This window comes from Lepus europaeus, chromosome 15, assembly GCF_033115175.1.
Source record: "Lepus europaeus isolate LE1 chromosome 15, mLepTim1.pri, whole genome shotgun sequence".
In the NCBI taxonomy this organism is placed as follows: Eukaryota; Metazoa; Chordata; class Mammalia; order Lagomorpha; family Leporidae; genus Lepus; species Lepus europaeus.
In genome coordinates, this window is record NC_084841.1 from 15,633,857 (window position 1) to 15,653,881 (window position 20,025).

Below are 20,025 nucleotides of genomic sequence, written 5' to 3' on the forward strand. Positions count from 1 at the left end.
CGCCGTGGCTTAACAGGCTAATCCTCCGCCTTGCGGGGCCGGCACACCGGGTTCTAGTCCCGGTCGGGGCACCGATCCTGTCCCGGTTGCCCCTCTTCCAGGCCAGCTCTTTGCTGTGGCCAGGGAGTGCAGTGCAGGATGGCCCAAGTTCTTGGGCCCTGCACCCTACGGGAGACCAGGAGAAGCACCTGGCTCCTGCCATCGGAACGGCGCGGTGTGCCGGCCGCAGCGCACCTACCACGGCGGCCTTGGAGGGTGAACCAATGGCAAAAAGGAAGACCTTTCTCTCTGTCTCCCTCTACTGTCCACTCTGCCTGTCAAAAAAAAAAAAAAAAAAAAAAAAAAAAAACAACTCTTTGTTTCCAAAGCCAGCCCCATGAATCCTTTTAGAAGAATACATGTAGGAACATTGCATTTGGATGTCGATGGATCAGGATTTGAACTTCTGTTCCATTCCTTATTAACTCAATGGGCTTGAACAGTGCTCCAAGTCTCAGTCTGCTCTTATACCTAATGAGGATAACATCTCCCCAGTAATGCTGTTTGAAGAATTTAATGAGGTAACTGCTTAGATGAAAACACCTGGCACACATTTACACTGATTTTAATGATAACAACTCTATACAGAATTGCCACAATAAAACCTTGAATGTCACTTTATGACTTGTCATTAGAGGAGGCTTCGAGGATTAAATGGGATAATCCATTTCATAAACTACAAAGGAAGTTTATATATAAATCTATGGCATTAGTTGTTTTATTTAATCTGTTACCAGACAACACTATGAGTATTTACATTATCCAGGCTAAGGTGTTTGGTGTTGCTAACAAGAAGTTTTACTTAAATCCACTATTTTTAGAAAATTCCTTGCTTTTCAAAAGATTACTTTTATTTGAAAGGCAAGTTGACAGGGGTTGGGGTAAAGAAAGAGAAAGATTCTCCATCTACTTTTTTACCCCAAAGTGTGCAGCAGAGCCAGGACTGTACAGGGCAGAACCAGGAGCCAGGAGCCATGAGCCAGGAGCCAGGAAACCCATCCAGCTCTCTGATTTGAGTGGCAAGAACCTAAACACTTGGGCTCTCAAGCACCTGCTTTCACAGGCACATTAGCAGGAAGCTGTATCTGAATCAGGGAGATGGGACTTAAACTGGCACTCTCATATGGGATGTGGGCATCCTAAGCAATGACTTAACACACTGTATCAAAGTAACAAACTTTCTTAAACAATTCTGTTTGTAGACACTCTAACCAACTTTTAGGTACTTTGGCCACTGTTTACAATAGCTGATCTGGTTTCTGTCAGCTGTGTTAGAACAGCTACTACATCAGTATTGCAATATCAGTGTTATAAATGCTGTTTATGTCTTTACTTTTAATTTTTCATGTAGAAAGCCATTTTGCAGGTTTTAAGTTCCACAGAAAATGTCTTAACATTAACCTACAGTACTCTGAACCAAGGTTGATACTTTGTCATTTTATGACCATATTAGGAAGTATGTTCTAGAAGTTAATGGAAAAGAACACATTCTAAAAACACACACACACACGGGGCCGACACTGTGGCACAGTAGGTTAGGCCTCCATCCGTGGTGCAGTCATGCTATATGGCCACAAGACCTGGTTGCTCCACTTCAGATCCAGCTCTCTGCTGAAGGCCTGGGAAAGCTTGGGCCCCTGCACCCACATGGGAGACCCAGAAAAAGCTTTTGGTTCCTGGCTTCAGATTGGCAGAGTTCCAGCCCCTTCGGCCATTTGGGGAGTGAACCAGTGGATAGCAGACCTCTCTCTGTCTCTTCCCTCTCTAACTCTGCTTCTCAAATAAATGAATGTTAAAAAAAAATGCATGCAAATCAAAACTCTGCATTAAAATAAAACTCTTTAAATTCCATTTCCAGTTGGTCTGATGAAGGTGTAAAACAGTGTGGCAAAACTATATTTGCAGCGGTACTGGTACACACAGGCATTTCTTCTTTATTTTTTTCCACTTTAGCTCCCAAATATATGGGAGAACATGCAGTATTTTTCTTTCTGAGTATGACTTATTTCATTCAATGTGATATCCTCTAGTTGCATCCATTTTGATGCCAATGGTTAAGAATGATCACTACAGCTGGCGTTGTGGTGTAGTAGGTAAAGCCATCGCCTGCAGTGCCAGCATCCCATAGGGTTGCAGGTTTGAGTCCTGGCAGCTTCACTTCTGATCCAGCTCTCTGCTATGGCCTAGGAAAGCAGTACAAGATGGCCCAAGTCCTTGGGTCCCTGCACCAACGGGGGAGACCCAAAGAAGCCCCTGGTTTCCAATTAGCCCAGTTCCAGCCATTTGGGGAGTGAACCAGCAGATGGAAGACCTCTCCCTCTCTGCAACTCTGCCTTTAAAAAATAAATGAACATTTAAAAAATAAAAAAGTATAATCACTATTATATTTTCAATGATCTGATTGTTTTTAATTTAATGAGAGAAATGGTCATCTTTTCATTTCATCTTTGTTTATAGTTTTTGCCTATATTACTAGGTTCTTTTTACTTGTTGAACTCTTTGTTTAGTGGAGCCTTTAGCCTTTGACTATAATGGAAATTAAAAATATGTTATTCCAAAAACTAAGAAAGAGAATTGGAGAAGGGACTGGGAGTAAAAGAGGGAGGGAGGAAAGAAATATTATATTCTTTAAGTTGTACCTATGACTACATTGATCTGATCTATTTGTACTAATATTACATTGACATAAAAATAAAGTATCTCATGATTTAAAAATTCCACAAATTTTTTAAAGTATCCTTATAGTACACATTACACAATCTCTTAATTATACAATAATAACTCTTAGGTAAGTATGCTTTGATTTATAGCTCTTTTGATAATCAATAAACCCCATGCCCAAGTTTTCTTTTAGTTTCATAACTCCATGAGGAATGTCAGCATCAGTTTTCTCCCTTAGAGATCATGTAGTTATTGTCAAAAATCTGGTGAATTTTCATTGTCCAAATATATGTTATTAATTATAGTTTGGAGGATATATTTTGTTGATCTAAATTCAGACCATCTTGTGCTATCTTAATACAATTTGGGGAGCACAGTTTTTGCTAAATATGCAAAAATCAGAAGGTTATTTTTGTACCCTTCTATATTTCTTGAATACCCTTAACATATCCTTTTGATAATAAAAGATATTTGGTTACAAAAATTTTGAGATCTATATGGTATTTTCTTAGTGCAGCTGTGAAGTATTCTTGTGGTATTAGATTCTAAGTTTCCTAAAAGCTTGCATAGAATAAAATTTTTCCAGCATAGCCAGACCTTACCAAGATAAACTTTATGTTTTCATTGTGCAAGAGATCTAGGCACTGTTAACCATTAATTGCTTCTACTTAAAGTGTCATAATATACAATGCTTAAAGGGTCAAAAAATATATAAAATAAGCAATGTGAATGTGGACTGGAAAGCTAGATGTTACATGATCTAAGATTATGGCCATTATTGTTCTGCATAAATACGAAAATAATGTTAACAATATACCTCTCTGGGACAGATATTTATTTATCCCCATGGAGCACCTCCACTATATATTTTTCAGGCATTTTCCTTTTGTGTGCTTCTAATACAAAGCATAAATTTTAGATTTTGAGTTTATTATCATCATCACTATCTTTGCATGACATTAATTGACTCCTATAACATACAGAAGACACTAAACACTTAGCCTGTATAATCTCATTTTTGTAGTAATCCTATGGGATGAGTACTATTATTTTATCCATGAAAATAGAGATGTCAAAAACTCATCAAAAGTTCAGTAATCTATGAATGCAAGAGTTGGCATTCCATCTGAGGATCTGGCTGCTCTATAGTTCAAGCTCTTAACCTTACCACTTTCTTTAATTCAATATTGGTGAGAATAACAGCATCTTCTCTATTCTCAGAAACTAAGGCACAGCCTGGTTTAAATGCAGGACTCAGTAAATATTAAGTAAACAAAGAACTTGTCCACTGCTTGTTTTAGTTTTGTAGTTTTATAAAAATCATATACTACTGTGAAATCTGTTTTTATCTGTTCATAGAATTATCACAGCATGTGATTGCAGACTTACCAGTTTGAGTAGACAGAGAACTCTCAGTTAAGCATAGATACAATAAAATATAAATATATCATAGATACAATAAAAACTAAAGATGTAGTAATGTGAAAAAGTGTGGAAATAACAAATTGAAAATGAAACAAAGAAATAAAATGGAATCTTTAATGAAATTCCTGGTAATTGACCAAAAATTGCAGACAGAGATTTCAAGGCTTTGGGCATCCATTCTAAAAAGGATGCATTATCATTTGTGTATTTCATCCTGTCAAAATACAAAAAGTCATTTTTCCTGATACACTGATAACACATTTTCTCCCCATTTTGCATAAATAATATGACGCAATACAGAATATGTATGTTGACAGGTAGTCTGGGGCATGCTCCCACTCTGAAGCACCATATTAGGAAGTATAATTTACCTTAAAACAGTTAAGAATTTGGAGTCTCTGCCCAAGTCCAAATTTTTAACTTCTTTTGAAAAAATTTGAAGATCTGATGAAATGTGATCTATATTCAGTTTATCCATGCGCTCTGCATGCTGAAGACTGCATGCTTGTATAGAATGTTTGCTCTCAAGGTACCCAGTTTATACCACTGTGAATTTCATTCCATCCAGTCCTAATTGCTAACGTTATCTGCCTGACTTCTTTAGGCTATTGAGTTTTGGATTGCTAAATATGTTTAATAATATCTTATACAATATCTTTATTAAAATACAACAAAGCATTTCATGTTTCTATAGTAACAATCCCAAAGTTACTAATGTTTCCTTTTTAATCTAAGCTCAAAGAAAGGTAAAAAGTAAAATCCGATTTTCAATCACATACTCTATTTTTATCACCATAGCTAACAGACTTGATTTCTTACCCTTAATATCCTGAACTTTACTTTTGCTTTGTTCTTTATTAACTCTATGTTGTCAATCTTTTGGTGGAAATTGTCTTTGATTCTTATTGGAAAGAAAGGCATAAAGAGAACTAAAAATGTGCTTTTTGAATTACATTTTACTATACTATTTTATTTTTATGTATTAGCATGCAAAATACTCATAAGGACTACTCTACAATGACCTCTTTATAGACATGTTCATTGTGCAAAGGACAGGAGTAAATGGGAAAAAAAAAAAGTTGTTGCAGCTCAGTTCTTAAACATTTGACTTTACTGATGTAATTTTTAAAAAGACTGAACATGGGACAGGGGAGAGAAAGTCTATTTTCTCTAGAGAGTTCCACTAGACAGTGATATTCAACATTTAGCCTGCACCAGAGTCCCCCCCCCCCCCCCCCCCCCCGATCCTGGCTCAGGCTCATGGAAAGCGGATGCTACTGGAAATTGATTTTCTGTGTTCACATGTGATAGTGAATCTACTCTTCTTAGAAACACCATTTAACAACCATTGAGTCCATCATCTAACAGTACTTTTTAGTTTCCAGAGTCTTCCTCATTTCTTCTAGAATCCCCATTAAACCATGTTATGTTTCATAGATGGGAGATGCATAATGGATAACTATTGATGGGATTAAGGGTTTGACATTTGGACATAATATTCAGTTAACAGGGTTTGACAGGTCCCAGATAAAGAGGGTCAGCAGTTGAAAGAGAAATGACTAATTCCATTTTTCACTTTTGTTGTTTATTTATGTAATTGGAGAATCCAAGTTTTGTACTTGAAAATATTCTGCTTTTCCTTCCACAAAACTGTCTATATAATCACAAGTTTCTCTTTTTACATGCAAGTTATCAAAATACAGTTGCATCCTTCAAAGTGTTAAATTTAAGAAGAATTTAACTTTTTACAAATTTCTATTGAAATGTTATTTGTAACACTGTTTTAAATTTTTGTATTTTTATAATTTTACAGTAAAATGAAAGGTTAACAGTCTTAGCTGAAAGTGAAGAATTTGTAAAAGATACATATTCCTATGAATTTTTCATTTCATCCCTTGGTAAAATAAATTTTTAAAAACAGACAAAATTTCACCTTTATCTTTCTTTACATACAGAATGTATACTAACTTCAGCAAGACAGTTAAAGTTAGCCTAAAGTTACTCCTTAAAATCGAGTTTATCTTTCCAGTAGTTAAAGCAACTACTCTGGGCTCTTGTTTATTAAAACGATCTTTCTTTCATTCTGGCCATCCAGCTGTTTCCCATTGCTTTCCCTTTCTTGCAGGTTAAATATAATCTCTGAGTTCTTGGCAAAGGAATGTGGCTGAAAGTGGTCAAATCTACATCCATTAAGTCTCCCACAGTACCCTGGGCTCGCTCTTCTCCCATCTACTGGCTGAGTGCAGAAAACTTTCATGCTTTAGACTAGGCAGGGTAGACATCTGAGTTAGAAGGAGCCTTGGGGCCCACACTATGGCATAGTGGGCAAAGCCATCATCTTTAGTGCTGGCATCCCATACGGGCACCGATTCAAGTCCCAGCTGCTCCACTTCCAATTCACCTGGAAAAGTGGTGGAGGATGGCCTAAGTGCCTGGGCTCCTGTACTCAATGGGAGACCCAGAAGAGGCTCCTGGCTCCTAGCTTATGAACCAGCCCAGTTCTGACGGTTCCAGCCATTTGGGGAGTGAACCAATGGATGGAAGATCTCTCCCTCACTCCCTCTCTGTAACAACATTTCAAATAAATAAATCAGGGGCGGTGCCGTGGTGCAGTAGGTTAATCCTCCACTTGCTGGCATCCCATATGGGTGCCAGTTCTAGTCCTAGCTGCTACTCTTCCAATCCCACTCTTTGCTATGGCCTGGGATAGCAGTAGACGATGGTCCAAATGCTTGGGCCGCTGCATCCACGTGGGAGACCGGCAAGAAGCACCCGACTCCTGGCTTCGGAATGGTGCAGCTCCGGCCACTGTAGCCATTTGGGGGGTGAACCAATGGACAGAAGACCTTTCTCTCTGTCTCTCCCTCTCACTGTCTCTAACTCTACCTCTCAAATACATACATAAAATCTTTTTAAAAAGAAAACAACAACAAACAACAACAAAGAAGGAGCCTCATCTCTGAATAACATGAAGAGTATTTACTCACAGTCCCAACTACTCTCTGATGAGGAAACGCCATGTAAAGCTACTAATATGATACAGTTTGTCTATCAGAGCTGCTAATATTCCTCTGATTAATGTCAAAATTAATACCTGGAAGTAGGATCCAGTCAACACATTTGGAAGTAGCAGGATTTGGGTGAAATTATCACCCATGTGCAGTGCTTCCAAAGGCAGCGAACATGCAGGCTGCCACACCAGATTTGGACTTCCTTATAAAGGTTCAACTGTATGCAATGGCTGGTGATTACTGCCTTTACAAAAGTATCTTCAGAGTAAGATTAGCACATTCAATATTTCCTAACATTTACATAAAAATCAAAGGTATAGAGTGGAAGAGTGCTAACTACAGTCTGGACCACAATAACTGAATGGTAGGTTTGAAAATACTTTTGAGTAAATAAAAATAATTAAGGAAGAAAAAAAATTTAAGATGTGCCAGGTGAACAAATAATGGTCTGCTTAAACCAATTAAGAATTTGACCGCCAACCTCAACTCTTTTTCTGAAGATCACTCCTCATGACAGCTGATATTAATGAGTGGAAGGGGCATAGATATCAGATGTAAAAGAATATTTCAACTTTAGTAAATAACTTTAGCTAGGTTTTCTCTCATATGGAAACAAAAAAAATCAATATGATGGCCACTCATTTTTTGAGGAAATCTTACAAAATAACCACAGGGGCTGGTGTTATGGAACAGCTACAGTGTGTTGAGTCTTTGATTGCAATGCAGGCATCCCATCTCAGAGTGCTATTTTGAGACATGACTGCTAGGTGTCCAATCCAGTTTCCTGCTAAGGCACCAGGGAAGGAAACAGATGATGGCCCAAGTACTTGGGTACCTGCCACCAGCATGGGGAACCAGGATGAAGCTCCTGTCTTCTTCCTGACCTGGCCCAGGCTGTTGCAGCCCTTTTTGAGTGAACCACTGGAAGAAAGATATTTCTCTCTCTCTCTCTCTCTCTCTCTCACTCTCACTCTCACACACACACACACACACTGCCTTTCAAATAAAAAAGTAAACACTTAATAAAAAAGAAGTAAGGATCCCAGACTAAAGTCTTTTGACACTTTGAGACTCAAAACAACATTTGAATCCTGAGGCTTGCACATGATGCAGGTAGTAGGTTATAAGCGTGAGTTTCAAAGAACAGATTTTTCACAGGTACCTACTTCAGACAGATTGATGGAAGAAAAAAGTAAGGAAATATCACCATCAGGAAAGGTAGATGCCTTGTGCAGAATAGAAGACGCGAGCATTCCTCTCATTTGGCAGAATCACGGTCTCGTATCTAGGAGAATTTAGGACTGAGAACTTCATTTTGTCTCCCACTTAGTTTTTTTCCCCAGGAGGGAACTTCTGTGGTAGTAATCCTGTTCTGGTTTAGCCTTTGGTGTGGATGTGTGTCTGGACAGGGTGGTATTGTGTTCGAGATCCTGATGTTTAGGAGAGAAATATCCCCCCAAGGTCTTGAATGTCTTAAAGCTGAGATGCATAACTGTCTGCTTTGTGGTAGGATAAGTATGGTTTATGTGTAAGATGAAGGTGAAATAGTTACATGATGGCTAGAAGAGGAAACTCTGGCTGCTCACCTATGTTTCCATTTCCCTGGGCACACAGCTGGAATCACTTATGCAGCCTTCCTTGGAGTTAAAGGCGAATATGTTTCCACGCTGGTCAATGGAACCAGGTGAAACTGATTAACTTACAGGTTTAACCTACAAAATCCTTCCTTATGATTAATCTTCCATTTGCTTATTCCACAAATCTAGTGAATAAACAAAGAAAACAGGCCTTGAGGGAGGTTTGAACACAGGTGGTAAGAATTTAACCCTCAATAACACAGCAACTGTGCTACAATCTTGAATATGAGATTCCTACAGTATTAAATGTTGCCAAAATTGGGTGAAACAATCCCCCCTACTAGTATGAAAGCAATATTGGAAATATATTTATGGCTAAGCATTCCATACAACGTACGTTAGAATTTTAAATAGGTATATGCTTTGAGTAATTGTAATTCTGATTTTTTGGAGATTGATTTATTTATTTGAAAAGCAGAGTTACAGAGAGAGAGAGAAAAAAAGAGAGAGATCTTCCATCCCCTGGTTTACACCCAAATGGCTGCAATGGCTAGAACTGGGCTGATCTGAAGCCAGGAGCCAGGAGCTTCCTCCTGGTCTCCCACTTGAGTACAGGGGCTCAAACACTTGGGCCATCCTCCACTGCTTTCCTAGGCCACAAGCAGGAAGTCAGGTCAGAAGTGGAGCAGCCAGTACTCAAACAGACACCCATATGTGATGTTGGTGCCACAGGCAGTGGTTTTACCGGCTATGCCACAGTCCCAGCTCCATTTCTTTTAAGAAAAATCTGAATACTTGTTCAACAATGTAAACAAAACAATGTTTGTATCAGTAGAGATTATAAAAACTCAAATCTGCACATCAAGAAGTTAACTAAATATTTAACAGCGTGTGCACTGGAATACAATGTGGGTATTAAAAGGGTTTCATTTTTTAATTGATTTGTCCAAAGTTACCTCTGTAAGAGGCATTTAGATTGACAAAATAGATACTGTTCCTTTCCTCTTGGAATATGTAGCTTGGAAGCAAGAGAGATCGAGGAAACAGAATACTGATTACCACATGAATTTCAGCATCACATGAGTACCAAAGGGGGGGGTCTTAGGTGCACGTTCTTTGGCCCAGACAGATATTTCAGGACACGCTCTGTGATCTACTTCACATGAGAGCTGTGGCAAGGCATCTGACTGGGAATAAAAATAATACCTATTCCCAAAGTCATTTTAATGCTATTTATCATAATACATTTAAAGTATCTCCTACAACATTGACATACACTAGGTACATTTATGTTATTATGATGATTTGTTACCACTTTATTTTTGACACGTAAAGCATTATACACTAATTTTTATTTGTAAAATGGTAGTTATAAGATAGCATGTGTAGTATTTATGTTCTAATTTTTGAAATCTTAGGTGGCTATGATAGATTAATAGGATTTTCCTAAATACATTTCCCATTGAGTATAGCAATTTGGAGATAATTCTAACTTTTTAAAATAATATTAATTTTTACTATACTACCATTGGTAGTATCTTTGCACACATGTATGTGAAATATAAAGAACAAAATGCTGTATTATTGAGTTTAGATTGCAAACTCTAATGAAACTCATGTACTGAAAACACACATGGTTGCAGTTCTTCAATCATAATTCTAAACTTACAAATATGAGGTGCCATTACAATGAACTCATATTAGGCTTTGTTAAAATATCACAACAGGAGTGGATGTTGGGTGCAATGGTTAAGACGCTGCTTAGGAAGCCTCTGTCACTTTATCAGAGTACCTGCATTTGAGTCCAGGGGCCATTCCTGTTCCCACCTTCCTTCTAATAAGCACCCAGGGAGGCAACAAGTAATGGCTGAGAGTTGCAACTCTGCAACCTAAGTGAGAGACCTGGATTGAGTTTGTAGCTCCTGGCTTTGTCCTCATCCAGTACCAGCTGTTGTGGGCATTTGGTAGTGAACCAGTGTATGGAAGATCTGTCTGTCTGTCTGTCTGTCTCCTCTGTTCCTCAAACTAATTTTTAATTTTTGTAAAAGTCACTGCAGAAAGCTAGGAAAATATATATTTATATATTCCTAGGAGCTTAGGCAATATTCATACTATATTTCACAGTGGATCCATCTATCAAAGAAAGGGCTAAAATATTTCCAATATAATGCCTCCCAAATTATTTCTATCACAGATGGGAAAGAGAAAGTTAACAGACTGAACATGTACCAAGTTCCTATAGTGTGTTAAGTACTGTGCTAAACATTGTATATCCATTTTTCTCATTTTCCTCACTGAGCTTTGCAGTTGTTAAAAGGGAAGTATAATAGATATCCATTTTATCCAAGGAAGAAAATCAAGGCTTACGTACATAAAGTTAATTATTGACATTTCATGTGTAAGTGACACAGTAAATGCAGAAAAATGAAAGTTTATTTTGTGTAAGGATCTGTGATAAATATAGTTCCATAAGTGAAAGAAGTTTTACAGAAATCCTTTTTTGTGGCTTAAAGTAATAATTCTCTCTCTCTTTCCCTCACTCTCCCTCTCTTTCTCCCTACTCTTTTAAAGTCAGAGTACAGAGAAAGGCAGAAGCAGAGATAGACAGATCCTCCGTCTGCTGGTTCAATCTCTAGATGGCTACAATGGCTAAGGCTGAGGCCAAAGCCAGGAGCTTCTTCCAGGTCTCCCACATGACTGACGGAGGCCTAACCACTTGGGCTGTCTTCCCCTTGCTTTTCTCAGGCCATTAGCAGGGAGCTAGACTGGAGGTGGAGCAGCTGGGGCTCAAAGGGTGCCCACATGGGATGCCGGTGCTGCAGGGGGCAGCTTTACTTGCTGTACCACTGCACCAGCCTCCCAAAGTAATAATTTAAACTTCAACTTAAAAAATCCGAATTCTTGCTTAAAATTTTTTCAAATGTATTAAAATTTTAAACACTAAGTACAATCCATGGAAGTCAAATACTGGCAAATAAACACACACAGACACAAAAAATGTGTCTCCGGATTGTCACTATGAATTTTCCATCATGCATTCCAATATCTATCATTTATATTCCTATATGATAAACTAAAGGGGTATAAACTTGAGCATGATATTAAAATATCTATTGGATAGAACAAACTATATTCTAATGTAAGCCTCTTTTTAAGTAAAATTAGCTTAAATCAATATATTTAGTGCTTTAAGCAGAGCCATACATGAGTAATGTTGTAAAGAGAAATTTTTATAAGGTGGTAAGAAGGTCAGTCTTAAGTGAATTGAAGAATTGTGTTAATTCTTAAAGTGAGTAAGAGGAAATATATGGTTTCAAGCATTTTCCCCAAATAACTTATTACTTTTTCTTAATCTTAATATGAGAGAGTAAGTATTTATATCAAACACTACCTTACAGTTCTCATATTTACTTGTAAGGAAGTGACATAAAAAAAAAAAAAGGTGAATCTAAAAGTTGCATGTTACTGTGTAAATCTCAATTCTGACATTTATTACCTGCAAGATCTTTAATAAATTTCCTGAAATACCTACTTCATTAACTCCTTAATATGAAATAAAATTAATGTAAGACATGGGACTGTTGTAAAGAAAAATTATCACAGTAGATATAATCACTAAATAGAGGGGCAATACTGGGACTGTAAAAAACATTTGGTTCATTGTCAAGTGAGGTATTCAGATACAAAAATATGAAATGTTTATATAGAGAAATGGAATGCACCTGCCTCAGAGAGGCACTTACCTAAACTAATACATTTGATTGCCTTATTAGGTTTCTCTTTCAAAGACTAAGTTAGATTTTCTTAGTTTGGGTCCAACATGTTTGAATTATTCCACCAAGGCCTCTTCTCAATGTTTCATTTTATTTTCTGTGAATTTTAATCTTGAGTCAATACTTGTATTCATCTTTTCAAAGTGAAAGTACAGTAGCCCCCCTCTTATCTGCAAGAGATAAATTCCAAGATCCCCTGAATGCCTAAAATGACAGATAGTAGGAAAATCTATAATTAAATATCTCTTCCATGTTAACTCCAAGCACTTACTGTGTACTGTGTCCATAGCTTTTGCAGTTTGAATGGTGATGGTAAAATTAAATTTATTTCTCCTTCTTCACAAATTCATGGACCCATGATTCATTCTTACCATAGACCTTAGCAACCTCAATATACATTTTTTTCTTCTTTTAAAAATTTTTATTTGCATTTTTCTTTATTTGATAGGCAAACAGAGAGAAACAAATACAAAGTGTAAGGTCTCATCCACTAGTTCACTCCCCAAGTGCCAGTCCTGGGCTGGACTGGAAACAAAATTAGGAGCCTGGAATGCAATCTGTTCTCCCTATGGAGTTGAAGGAAACCCAACTATTTGAGCCATCTTCTGCTGCCTCCAAGGGCATGCATCAGCAGGAGGCTAGAATCAGAAATGGAGCTGGACTCAAACCCAGAACTCAGATATGGGATTCGAACATCCCAAGCAGTGTCTTAACCAATAGGCCAAATACTTCCACCTTATCATTTTCCTTAAATTGAAAACTTTCATTTTCTCACTTAAAGCACTTTACAGCTTTTCTTCGGTATTTCAAAATTGCCAATATACTACTGATGAGCATCGGGGAACATTATTAAGTAAAATAAAGGTCACCTAACACAAGTATTGTGGCATCTTGATAGTTGAATTGATCACCTATATTGCTAATAAAGACGAACAGGCAAGTAGTACATACAGTGCGGATACTCTGGACAAAGGAATGATTCACATGAGAAGCAGCGTGCAGCAAGATTGCCTCCAGCTACCCAGAACAGCACAGAATTTAAAACTTAGGAATGATTTAGTTCTTGCATTTTCCTCTTAGGGTTGACCTCAGGTAATTGAAACTGAGGAAACTATTAATGGAGGAGAAGAGGAGACTATGGTAATTTTTTTTTTTTTTTAACTTGGAACCCATTATGTCATGCCAGGTGAATTAAAGAGAACAACTTACACAAAGTCCAAACCCAACACATTGCTTTATGGATACAATAAATGGCTAGACTGTATTAATTCACTTGACATGATAGAGGGATATAATTTGCCAAAATGCAGCTTTCATGTGGACTAGGTAGGAGTTAGTGAGGGACAAGGAGCTAAGAGGCTTCCAACAGTCCCTGTGCCTTAGCCTTTGAAGGGAAAGTGGGTCCTTGAGGCAGGGTTAGAGAAAAAAGAGTGAACTTTGGCCAAATTCTGGGAAAATTCTACCACTCCAGGGAAAAACATGTAAGGAAACACAATTTAGAATAGACCAAAGGGAGGAAGAGAGGCGATACGGCACCTAAAATAAAGGCATGGGAAATATTAACCAACTACTGTCCCTTCCTGCATGTACACAGAGGTGGAGTGATGGGGGGATCCACCCCCTTCTGTGCTCTTGGGCAGAGGTGGAAGAGCCAATCCAAATAAGACCCCTACTACATCTTGCAGCTGGGGAGCTAATACATCACAGATAAGGGAGGAGAGAGAGAAATCACATAAAAGAGAACAGCCCCACAGGGGCAAAATTCCCAGCTCTCTGGCACAGGGGACATCCTGTCAATCATCACAAATAAATTTGGTGTCAATTTTGTACTATTTCTTCTTATTTTTATGCTGGGAAAGTCTGTGAACCATGGGAAGCTGCTTCCCAATCCGGATGTGACATCTGAAACTTCTAAAACTCCACTTCCTTAGGTTCAGATTCTGCACAGCCACTTTTCATGAGGCACCTGAGCCTCTTCCCTGACACAAAAGATGCCATCATGAACACTTGAATGTTGAGCTCCGTGTGGACACACCCTGAAACCTTCCCAGAAATCATTATGCACACTGAACTCTGCCCAAACTCTACCCCACTTGTATCTTCAATTAGGGCACCACTCCTATCTAATAAAACAGGCAACTGAAGTGGAGGGGGATGCAATTCTCCCCATGGCTCATGACTGACTTCTGAGTGCATACTACCACTCTAATCTCTTTTTCTCCAATCTTATTTTTTATTTTAGTTTTGATTAATATAAAGAATAGATTTCATATATTTCACTGACACAATTCCAAGGAGATAATTGCAGTTTCCTACTTAAATAAATTCTGCTCACATTCTTGTATTTTGTCTCTGCTTTGAATTCATCTCTTTTGCCTAGACAAGAGCCTTGGAATAAATTCAGCTGAGGACCTTCACTTACCCTCATACAGTTTAAGGTTCATTCCTGTACTGGGAAAGTGATTGAACAAATCTTCAAGTTCAGGCTAGCCCTATGAGTTTTTCTATTTTCTTTTATACTTTCCAGCTAAAACCGAACTCCCATAATGTAAAACCTAGACCCAGCTTCTTATCTGACTCCCTTAGCCCAAGGTGTCCTTGCCTACCCTTTATCAAAAGGATTCACTGATGTAAGGGAGTGATCCAATCTTACAAGGTTCTAATCACATGACTCAAGGAGTCATTTGCTTCTCAAATAGATAAGAACCTTGAAGGCCAGTGTTGTTCTGGGGTGCTTTGCGTAGGGTAATCCCAGGTCTGGCCAGATGTAACTGTCACCTTCACATAACCCCCAGACCAACTGGAGCCCACCTGGTCATCATAAATTCCCTAAACAGCACGGTGTCACTGACCAGAGGAAGGTCACAAGCTTCATTGACCAACCAGGAACTTGGACATGAGGTGATCACACACCTCTCAGCCCCAGTTTCAATATATAATAACTTTGACCCCTAACTCCTCAGGGAGCCCAGGAATTCAGCAATAGTTCAGCTCCTTGCTCTGCACTTTGCAATAAGTACCATCTTTCTTCCACCACTCCAAATTCATTGATTGTCTTTCTGAGCATCAGGGGAGTGGGCCGTTTTGGGGTTCTACAGCAATGCCTACAACCAGCTTGGGGTGTTGTTTGGCAACAGAGCTGCCCCCATGAGCCCCTCACTAAGCTCTATTAGATAGAAACAAAAGGTAAAATTCTGAATTACTTCTGTAACTCAGAAGTTACAATCATAAAAAAATGTACATAGCACCACAAGCCAGCCCTTAGCTATATTAGGCACTTAAGTATAGTAAATTAGTTTTTATTTAAATTGGGCTTCCAAATAACAAATACCATGCACTTGTACCGAGGTGAATGCAAATTGGGTAATTTCAAACAAGAAGAAGCATTTATAGAAGCCCTAAAATGAAGAGTAATTATACTCACTTGGATTACCATCAGATCTATAGGATTTAGCTTTCAAGTGAATTAAGCATTGAAGAAGGATAGATTTATTTGACAGGTTGTTGAAGAGCTCCTCTGAATTGCAATATTTTTGGTTGATGTGCATGTGTACAAGACCAACTACATTGAAAATGAATTGCTATAAAAAATGTCAAGAGATCAATTTGATGTAATCATGGCTCTGGACTTAAGCACTGTGGAATGAACTACAGTAAATTATTGAAGTGTCTCATTTTGAAGGGCACATTAAATAGCATTTAATTATATCTGTTCAAAACATGAAGGAATTTTTAATGCAACATCCAAAATATCTAAAGTGAGATTGAAAAACCTGTTTGACACAGTTGTATGATCAGAGGGAAATACCAAAAATCTCAGGAACTTTCCAAATACAGATGCCATTAACTTTTAAAAGCAATATTTCCTATTAAGTGGTTTATCTATTGTTAATCTTACCTCTAAATTCTTATTGACTCTGTCTGCTCTAATTGTTGACATCTCAAACAATTTCTATTTACTCTTACTTAGCATGATGCCTATAGCACTGCAGGGAATCCCTTTGAATTCACACACTTAATTACTTCCTTCTCTCCAGGGAAGTGTTGTTCTGGCAAAAGGAGAGGGGAAAGAGTTCATTAAATGGTGCCTTAAACTAGACAGTAATATTATAGAAAGGATGTGGATTAAAGGAGAGGGCAGGGCAAATAGTGTTAAGAAAAATTATCTGAAACTTGGAAGTGAAACAAAGAAAATATAGGAATATCCTTCAATTGCCTTATTTTAATAAAATGTTCAAAGGTTATCTAAATATCTAGATAAATATTTCTTTGTTTTATGGGCTACCCTCTATTGATTAAGATCAATGCTCTATTAGGTTATATGAGAATTTTTCATTTTTTTTTTTTCAGAACAAATAAACATTGCTCTTCACTGTAGAGAAGATAGCATCAAATGTGGTTGGGGGAAGGTGCTCTGGCATACTGGGTTAAGACTCTGCCTGCAGGGCTGGCATCCCAAATGGGCACAAGTTCAAGTCCATCTGCTCTACTTCTGATCCAGCTCCCTGCTGGTAGCCTGGGAGAGTGGTGTATGATGGCCCAGGTGCTTGGGCCCCTGCACTCACATGGGGAACCTGTAAGAAGCTCCTGTCTCTTGGCTTTGGATTGGCCCAGCTCTGGCTGTTGTGGCCATTTGGAGAGTGAACCAGCAAATGGAAGATCTCTTTCTCTCTGTCTCTCCCTCTCTGTCTGTAAATCTGCCTCTCAAATAAATAAATAAAAAAAAAATTTTCAGAAAATGCTGTGGTTGCATTGTCATAAAAGAACAATTTTGTATTTTGTTTGTAGATAATTCATTTCAAACACTGATAAACACCCAAATCCTTTGAGCAACACTTATCATGGTGGATTATTTCTTTGTTTGATCCTTCAATTCATGCTGAGTGATCAAATGTCCTGTGTATCTCACATTGTAACCCCCTACAAAATAACATAAGCAAACAACTTTTACTAATTGTATGTAAAGCTGGGAAGCTGAGGCTTCAGGGCTGAAATCCTGGCTTCCCTCTTACCCACCTCCGAGGCACAGATGACTTCTTCCTTATCTCAGCTTCTTTTCTAGAACAGGGGGATCTGGTCAGGTGAGATCTCATCTCACCGCCTCTGACCTCAAGGACCCCCATGATTAAACAGAGCAGGAATGCACTGTCACCACCTAGTGACAAGCTAGATTAGCTCTTCCCTGCTTTCACCATGCCAGCACCCACTTCCTTGTAACGCCTGTGTAAGCCCTAAAACATCAGAGTGTTAGTCCTTGAGACCTGGAAGCCTGCTATGTACTCATCTGTCCATAGATTGGATATTCTCTTCCCTTCACAACAAAACCTTTTCCTTATTATTTTCATTGGTACCAGGGACAGGACTGAACCTTTTGATAAAAATATTATGTCTTATGGTATTAGTCATTTTTAAAAAGAAAATTGCATACTCAAAGACAGAGTTCACAATTTACTACTACTACTACTACTACTACTACTACTACTACTACTACTACTAATGCTGCTGCTGCTGATTTTGTCTAAGGAAGCAGTTAGGCAGGTCTGGTGAGCTGGAGGTAACTATAGGCCACCCACAGGCCAAGTGTAATTCTATCCTCCTACTTGTTAATCAAAACACCTCCTTTCCCAAGGATGCATCTGCTTTTTCTGGGACCTGAGGGGAAGACAACAGGAAATATGAATGTTGAGGGATTGGAACTGTGGTGTAGTGGCTTGGGCCACATGGGACGCAGCCCTGGCCATTGCAGTCATTTAGGGTGTAGTTCAGCAGATGGAAGATCTCTCTCTATGTCTCTCACTGTCTCTTCATATCTCTCAAGTAAAATAAATAAATCTTTAAAAAAAAGATATTGAGCTCCAGGTAGAAATTGTGGAGGTGCCATATAATTCCCAAGGAGCTTCACACCTTGAAAGGCAACACTCCAAGCTCATAAAGTAGAACAACAAGGAGGGGGTCTCTGTTCCACCACAGACCATAGCTTTAGGGACTGCCAGACATCCTCCTTATCACCCTTCCCTCACTCTATTTCAGGCAAATCTTCTGGCCCAATGCCAATCATGATGCGTATTTCCCTGCCTGGGGCACCAATGCTCCTGTGTATGTGTGTTCACTTTCTCATCTTTTAAATAAACTTTGTTACATTGTACATCTAATTTGTGTCAGCACTTAGAATTCTTGCCTTTGTGCATGACAAGAGCCTGGAATGAAAAAAAAAAATAATAAAATACTCTGGTCACCCACATCACTGCTACTATTTCTTGCAGACGTATCTTATTACTGCACTAGAAAGGAAAATGAATATAGTTATGTTCCATTATTTCCTATCCCACTACATTAGCATTGGGATTGATGTATATGCAGTAATCAATGCATGCTTACAACATAATTCATACATAGCATGGAACCCAAAATCTCTTGGCAGTTTTATTTCATTATAAAGTATAGAGTATAAAGCAACATTTTAAAGTATAATATGCAAAGTCAGGATAATTGAGTAAAGTGAATTCCATATTATAAGAAATTATATACTCTTTTTTTTAAAAAAAAATAGGCAGAGTGGATAGTGAGAGAGAGAGACAGAGAGAAAGGTCTTCCTTTGCCGTTGGTTCACCCTCCAATGGCCATTGCGGCTGGTGCGCTGCGGCCGGCGCACCGCGCTGATCCGAAGCCAGGAGCCAGGTGCTTCTCCTGGTCTCCCATGCGGGTGCAAGGCCCAAGCACTTGGGCCATCCTCCACTGCCTTCCCGGGCCATAGCAGAGAGCTGGCCTGGAAGAGGGGCAACCGGGACAGAATCCGGCTCCCCGACAGGGACTAGAACCCGGTGTGCTGGCGCTGCAGGCGGAGGATTAGCCTATTGAGCGGTGGTGCTGGCCTAGAAATCATAGACTCTTAATCTGTGTGTATTCGGTGTATTTATGAACCATAAAAGGGTATACAAGGAAATTATAAATTTAAACTACAAATATCAAAGATCCATTTTACTGTTTCAAAAATAATTGTGCATCTAAACTATCAGGAACTATTAATGTATTAAAAGCATGGTATCTAAACTCATTTTGATAAAAATGAAGATGTCAAAGCTTGGAGAAAAATCTCAGAAAAATTTTCATTAACGTGTGATCACTGCCATTTTCTTTTCTTTCAAGATTTATTTTATTTAATTGAAAGGCAGAGTGACAGAGAGGGAGGGAGAGACAGAAAGAGAACGAGATCTTCTATCTACTGGGTCACTCTCCAGCCTCAACAGCTAGGGCTGGGTCAGACTGAAGCCAGGAATCAAAGGCTTCTTCTTCTGCATCCCCCACATGGGTACAGGGGCCCAAGGACTTGGGGCTGTCTTCCACTGCTTCCCTAGATGCATTTGCAGGGTGCTGGATGAGAAGTGGAGAAGCCAGGACTCTCACTGGCACCCATTTGTGATGGCAGCACTGCAGGTGGCAGCTTTACCCACTATGGCACAAACATAACAAAACAGCCAAGATTCATATCAAAGAAGCCTCTATCCAAGTGGCCTCAGCACCAACCCTAGAAACTTGTCT